General features: G+C 39.5%; 1 pseudogene; it reads right to left on the bottom strand.

The window, feature by feature from the left end:
• Positions 1 to 6,628: 6,628 nt before the first annotated feature.
• LOC122490724 lies at positions 6,629 to 6,772 on the bottom strand (annotated as a pseudogene).
• Positions 6,773 to 7,743: the final 971 nt, after the last annotated feature.

The raw sequence follows: 7,743 nt of genomic DNA, 5'->3' as shown, positions 1-7,743 counted from the left end.
TCCAGTTCTAAGTTTCATATTTTGTAATATTATGAAGACAACCAAATCTTAAGGTTATGTTAAAAAGAAATACTTATTGGGCGCCTGGGTGGCGCAGTCAGTTAAGCGTCCGACTTCAGCCAGGTCACGATCTCGCGGTCTGTGAGTTCGAGCCCCACGTCGGGCTCTGGGCTGATGGCTCAGAGCCTAGAGCCTGTTTCCGATTCTGTGTCTCCCTCTCTCTCTGCCCCTCCCCCGTTCATGCTCTGTCTCTCTCTGTCCCAAAAAAATAAATAAAACGTTGAAAAAAAAATAAATACTTATTAAGCATACATTTATTCAACAAATAATAACTAAGAATAGGCACTGTACAAGGTGGAAGGCAAAGAAATAAATAAATAATCAATAGCCCTTTGACCTCAAGGAACTTAAATTCTAGCATGGGGAAACTGCTCTTTATTCAACTCAATATAAAACAAAGTGGTAAATGCTGTATTCATTTAGGAAGAAGGGTCCAGCGTACTCTGAACTGGGAACAATTAACTTTTCCAGGAAGATGACATTTAAGCTGTGCCTTAAAGAATAAACAGTTTTAGCATCACGCATAGACAGTAAGAATGTTTCAAGAAAGGAAGGAACAACAAGAACAAATAAATTTTTCAAGTGAGCCATGTGTTCAGGCTAAAAGCATAGCCCTCAGAGTGGCTTATGGAGCAAAGCACATGTAGAGAGATGTGAAAGAGAACGTGAAAAGGTTGACTTGAACCAGATTACAGAAAAGAAATCACTGAAAGTTAGGCAACAGGAAGCAATCAAAGGACTTAAATTGGAAAAATGATATGTCCTAAGTTTCAGAAAACTTACTCTGATATTGATGGAGGACCAAAGCAACATAGGTGTCTAGATGCAGGAAGAGCAACTGAAAAACTTCTATGAGGTTGAGAAAAGAGATAATGAGAGCACAAGCGAGGTGGTAATGGTGAGAAGAGGAATTTGAAAGAAACCACTTGGAAGGGGGCTCCGTAGGACCTGGAAATCAACTGAATATGAGAATGGGGAATAATGGAGGTGCCAAAATCAACAGTTCATACCTTGGGCATTTGGATGGTTGAAGGTGCTCTTAATAGAAGAACCATAAAAAAAGATGAGAGGCTACAAAAGGGTGAGGTGAGATGATAAGTGCACTTTGGGAAGTGTGGAACTTGAGAAATCTACAAATGAAAACATATGCAGATACAGCAGGAAGTTAAAGCCAGAAGTCTAGAGGAACAGTTTTGTGGACCACCACCCCCACTCCAATCACTATAAATAGGTAGTTCTTGAAGCTATTAGACTGAAAGTATTTAAGGAAAGAATGAAGAGCTAGAGAGAGGTGAGGGTAAGGAGGCAAACCATGAGGTAAAGGGCAGAAGGGAAGAGAAAGGTGGCAAGAAGAAACAGCACAGCAGTCATCAAAGGAAAGCACAAGAAGAACCAGTGAAATGGACTGCAAAGCCTCCCCCACCACACACACACAATATACATGTATATATGTATATATGGCTATTGTTTTTAATGAAAGGCAAAAATATGAAAACAATGGTTCCCTATAAAAGAGAATGGGATTGGGGTTGAGGGAAAAGGAATGAAGACTAAAGTTCTTTGAGTATGTCTGGTTTTGTAGATTTCACTTTGGGACCACGTAAATATCTTACAAATCAAAAAACAAAATTAGGTTTCAAGAAAACACTTTTCGAAGTTAAAAAAAATGAACCTAAATGTGTATTTGGTTGGTGGCAAAACCATACAGAAAGAAACCAATTCACGTGATTTTAAGGCACAATAATGTGACTATTCATACATAGTGGAATATATTCTAAAAACAAAAGAACTGAATTCAGTAATCATTTTGTTGGTGGTAATGCTGATATTGATATTCTGACATTGTTCTGTGTGTACCATGGGGGAAAACAAGTGTGCAATGAGATGATATTCTAATTCTATCATTCCAATGACAGTGAGAGCCATGATTCTCAGTGTATAAGGAAGAAAGTATAGGGGTGCCTGGATAGCTCAGTTGGTTGAGCATCCGGCTCTTGGTTTCTGCTCAGGTCATGATCTCAGGGTTCGTGGGTTTGAGCCCTGGGTCAGGCCCCACGTTGACAGTACAGAGCCTACTTGGAATTCTCTCTCTCCCTCTCACTCTGCCCCTCCCCTGTGCATACTTTCTTGATCTCTCTCAAAATAAATAAATATTTTTAAAAAAGAAAGTACAGATGTAAGATTAGATATATTTAGTAAAAGCCTCGTCCTCATTTTGAATTGGAAATACCATTACGAGTTCCTAATTTTATCCTAAAAAAATAAGTATTTCCAAGCTCTGCCAATTGAAAAGTCCCACCACAATGATTATTTCAGTGTCAGTGAGTATGCTAGTACCAAGAATTTGTCTCCAAATACCATTTTGGACTGAAAGGAACTAGGGATCCCTAAAGAAATGTTTGATTTCAACTCTGGGACAAGGAAGACAGAAGCTGACCCTAGAACACCTGGTCATGACAGACAGTAACAACGTTATCAAAATCTATTGGACTCTCCAAAAGACTCAGGAGTATACCTGAAGAGGCTCACACTGACCAAAGAGGAGAAAATGTGAGCATCTTTACCCTACAGTACCTGCAGAACTTCAGAAAGTCTCCAAGCAGGAAGAACCATGCAGAGAGGAGGGTAAAGATGCAGTACTAAGCTGAAAACAGAGGAATCAAGGAAAAATCTGCAGTCCAGATGCAGGAACTCCAGCCTTCTCCACTGCCAACTAAAAACACATGCAGACAGTCTCATACCCCCAGGCAGAAGATGGTAGTGTCCTTCTCTGGAGGAAACGAACCTGAAAAGACAGTACATACTATTGTCTATTGTCACCGGGAGGTCAGTTAAAAAGCTCTGAGCCCACAGCACCATCTACCAGTCAATTAGGCCTGCACATGCACACAGATCTTCCAATCAGCTTTTTAGTGTCCTATTCTTAGCTATAAATGGACAATGATTATCAGCCATTTGAGGAAAGCCTCCAACACAAGAACCAAAATGAGACAATGCAGGAAACAGAAGAAAATTTCAAAGATACTATAATTAATAGCTTCAGTGAAGAGAAAACTATCGCAAAAATGACAAATCCAACTGGAGGGTTGGAAAATAAGTTCTAGGAGAGAACAGGGAGCTCAACAACAACAACAAAAACAGAGATTTAGAGAACTGGACAGACAATTATTCCAGAAATCCAGATTAACAGGAGAAAAGAGAGAAAACAATAGAAAGAAAATCATCAAAGAAATTATAAGTTCTTAAAACTACCGGACGTGAATCTGCAGATTAACAAGCCAATGAAATTTACAAAGACCTGCATCATTATGAAATTTCAAAACCCTAACAATAGAGAAGATCTTGAAAAGCTCTGGGGGATGGGATGAGGGGAAGAACAGATTACACTATGGATCATAACATAAAATGATAGGAGATTTCCAACAGCAATGCCGAATTTAGAAGGCAGTGGAACAATGTCTCAAAAAAATTCTGAATGCAATTGTTTTTAGTCTAGAATTCTCTAATCAAACTACTTGACAACTGTGAGGGTAAAGACTTTTTTAATGAGCAGAATTACTTTTTTTTTAATGTTTATTTTTGATAGAGTGAGAGAGAGCAGGTGAGGGGCAGAGAGAGCGGGAGACAGAAGACAGAGAATCCCAAGCAGGCTCCGCACTGTCAGCGCAGAGTCCGATGTGGGGTTGGGACCCACGAACCATGAGATCATGACCTGAGCCGAAATCAAGAGTTGGACACTTCACCGACTGAGCCACCCAGGGACCCAAAAAGGACTTTACTTTTTAGAGAAACTTTAGTTTTACAGGAAAAAATGAACAGAAATTACAGAGTTCCCACATGTTCCTTTCCCCCACTTTTCCCTACCGGCCTCCAACCACACAAAGTTTCCTCTATTACTAACATTTTATGGTACATGTGGTACATCTGTTGTAACTGATGCATGAATACGGAAACATTAAGTAAAGCCTATAGTTTCCATTAATTAAGGTTCACTCTTTGTGTTGTACACTTCTATGGGTTTTGACAAATGTATAATGTTATGTATCCACCACTCCAGTATCATATAGAGTTGTTTCACTGCCCTAAAAATCCCCTGTGCCCCACTTACTCATCCCTTTGTCCCTCCCTCCTAAACCTGTCAGCCACTGATGTTTTAGTAAAATATCTCTAAAATTCTGCCTTTCTAGAATGTCATATCATTGGAATCGTGCAGTGCGCAGCCTTTTCAGACTAGCTCTTTTCACTCAGCAGTATACATCCAAGCTTCCTCCATGCCTTTGCATGACTGGATAGCTCTTGTCTTAATTGCTAAATAATATTTCATTGTATGGATGTTCTACAGTTTGTTTATCCATTCACCTATGAAAGTACATCTTTGTTGCTTCCAAGTTTTGGCAAGTACGAAAAAGCTGCTATAAATATTCGTATGCAGGTTTTTGTGTGGACACGAATCTTCAATTCATTTGAGTAAATACCAGTGGTCGTGATTGCTGGATTGTATACTGCGTTTCACTTTGTGAGAAACTGCCAAACTGTTTTCCAAAGTGGCTGTACCATTTTTCATTCCCTTCAGCAATGAATAAGGGACTGCTCCACAGCATGTGGTGTTATCAGTATTTTGGATTCTGGCCATTTTCCAATAGGCGTGTAGTGGTATCTCATTATTGTTTTAATTTGCAATTCCCTGTTGACATATGATTTGAACAGCTTTCCATATGCTTATTGCTTATTTGACATCTATATATTTTCCTTGGTGAGGTATCTGTTCAGATCTCCTGCCCATGTTTTAACTGAGTTATTTGCTGTCTTATTATTGAGTTTTGAGAGTTCTTTGTATATTTTGGACAAAAGTCTTTTATCAGATAAGTGTTTTGAAAATATTTTTTTTTCCCAGACTGTCACTTGTATTTCCATTCTCTTATAGAAAGATACTTTTAGACAAGAAAAACTCAGGAAATTTACTTCCCTTGCACTTTTTCTTAGGAAGCAACAACAAGCTGCTCTCCATCCAAATGAGAGAAAGATCTTAGAAGGATGAAACATGGAACCCAAGAAACAAGATCCAGCACAAGAAACAGCCAAAAAGATTTCCAAGACTGATGGCAAAAAAATGTTCCAAGATATTATGAGTAAGCCTAGAGCAGAGGTCTCACACCCCAGTGAGTGAGAGACAATTGTTGGAGGCATGTAAATATTAAATTTATTTTTATGTTAGCCTTTTGTATTTTCTATTTTTGCTCATATTTTATGATGTACACACTACTTTATTACAGAAAACATATAGTTTATAAACAAACAATACAAATATAAAAGTATGTGCTGAAAATTGATAACAGTCCGTCATTAAAAAAAAAAAAAAATCTAGAAGCTCTTAGCCTAGGAAGAACCAGTCCAGAACAGAGTAGGAGGCCAGAGATGCACAGAAAGAATTTTACAGAATGAAATGGAACTAGTAAGTGACATGATAGTTTTGACCATGTGGAAAATTGCATAGAGAGCCATTTTACAGAGCTCCTGGAAGGTGGGAAGACTTACCGTGTTTCAAAGAAACTTAAGCAAATGAAAATGACAATTATTAACTCCAAGAAAAAAAAACCAAAAAATACACAAGAAAGAAAACATAATCATAGTGTATTACTTACAACGGTAGTGAACAATATTCTCATAATTATCATGAAAACACTGACTATGTGTTTAACTAAAAATTAAAATATAATTACATCAGGAAGATTCAAGAAAGAGAGGGTAAGAGAAAGCAAAAGGCCTCACTATCAGTATAAACTTGGTAAATGAAGAAAATAGGATATTAATCTTAGGAATTTTTTTTAATTGTGTTAATGTTTATTTATTTTTGAGAGACAAAGACAGAGCATAAGCGGGGGAGGGGGAGAGAGAGAGAGAGAGAGAGAGAATCCGAAACAGGCTCCAGGCTCTGAGCTGACAGCACAGAACCCAAGGAGGGGCTCGAACTCACATGCTGTGGAGATCATAACCTGAGCCAAAGTAGGACGCCGAACCGGTTGAGATACCCAGGTGCCCCAGGAACTTTTTATTTTTCATTGTTTTTTAATTTTGTCTCAGACTTCTTCCTACCAACCTCTGTCACCTGGCCAACTTGGGTCTCTGGTTCCCAATTCATGATCTGCCCCACTGGTGTGGATTCTACCTCATCCTTCCTGAGCTTTGACCTCAAATCCACCTGCTGCTCTAACTTATTTTCACCCCCACCCCCACCCCCTCATTCCCAGCCTGGACACCTTTCTTCGCTCTGAGTACTCCCCACGATTTCATATGGATGTAAAAAAAGCGAAGGCGCAAATACAAAATCAGCAAAAAAAGTTCAAACTTACGGTCTTCTTCAGCTGACAAGTCAGGCAAAAAGAAACTCGAGTTGCTTAAGAACTCACACTGAACTTCTCAATATAACTCGCTCTCACCACTTAGTGAATTCTTCCTGTGAGAACCCCCCACACAAGGAGGCTGTCTTGCCACTAAGCCTGGGGGCAAAACGCAGAGAGAGCAACTATGGAGGCCCGAAGAGGTCAAGTCAGGTCTCAAACTTGAGAAGATAGGGGAAAGCGGGAACCAGTGCCCCACTGCCACCGATTGCGCAGGAAATTGCAGGGGTCAGCACATTTTGAGTGCAACGGGTAAGCCTCGCCCTGGGAAAACTACCTTCAAGATCATCGTATCTCCCCTTCCAGGTAAATATAATATTAGTTTTAAATATGGAGATAAGCGGGGTGCCTGAGTGGCTCGGAGGGTTAAGCCCGACTCGATTTCGGCTCAGGTCAGGATCTCATCGTTCATAAGATCAAGCCGCTGCGATGGCTCTGCCGACAGCATGGACCCTGCTTGGGATGCTCGTTCTCCCTCTTTCTCTGTGCCTCCCCTGCTTGCACATTTGTGCTCCCCCTCTCAAAATAAATAAACCTTTTTTAAAAAATAAATAAATACGGAGATACGTAGCACAAGAAGCTGCTATATAATAACAGAAAATGGTTCCTCTTGAGACAGGGCAAAGCAAATAAGGCTGAGTGGAGAAAGGATTGTTCTCTTTTTAAGTCACTGAGTACTATTTCATTTTGTAGAATATTTGCATGTAATAATGTAGGAAAATATTCAACATACAATGTTAAGTGAAGGGGGAGGGTTAAAATTGCTAAAAATTTTAGAGCCGTATATAGCTATTTAGATAAATGTACCCAATTACAAATATACATGCCCTCTGTTAATATAAAAGCTAAATGGAACTACATCAACCTATGTTTTTACAAATTAAAAATATACCCAGGTAGCCTGGGTGGCTCAGTGGGTTGAGCTTCCGACTTCAACTCAGGTCATGATCTCCTGGTTAGTGGGCTGGGCCCCCGCCTCAGGCTCTGTGCTGACAGCTCAGAGCCTAGAGCCAGCTTCAGATTCTGGGTCTCCCTCTCTCTTTGCCACCCCCCCGCCTCCTCTGCTCGTGCTCTGTCTCTCAACAATAAATTTAAAAAAAAAAATTTTTTTAATTAAAAATATATCACTGCATGATAAGCTAATGGTAATTTTAACCTAATTTTGTATCTTTTTTTTGTTTGTTTTCTACTATCGACAATAAGATCTATTACTTTCTCAGGCAGGGGGAGAACTTTTTAAACTTTTCTGACCTTCAGTCACTAAGGAAATTGATGAATTGCAAAC

This window comes from Prionailurus bengalensis, chromosome B2 (assembly GCF_016509475.1).
Source record: "Prionailurus bengalensis isolate Pbe53 chromosome B2, Fcat_Pben_1.1_paternal_pri, whole genome shotgun sequence".
NCBI lineage: Eukaryota > Metazoa > Chordata > Mammalia > Carnivora > Felidae > Prionailurus > Prionailurus bengalensis.
This window is presented reverse-complemented; position numbering and strand designations above follow the sequence as displayed.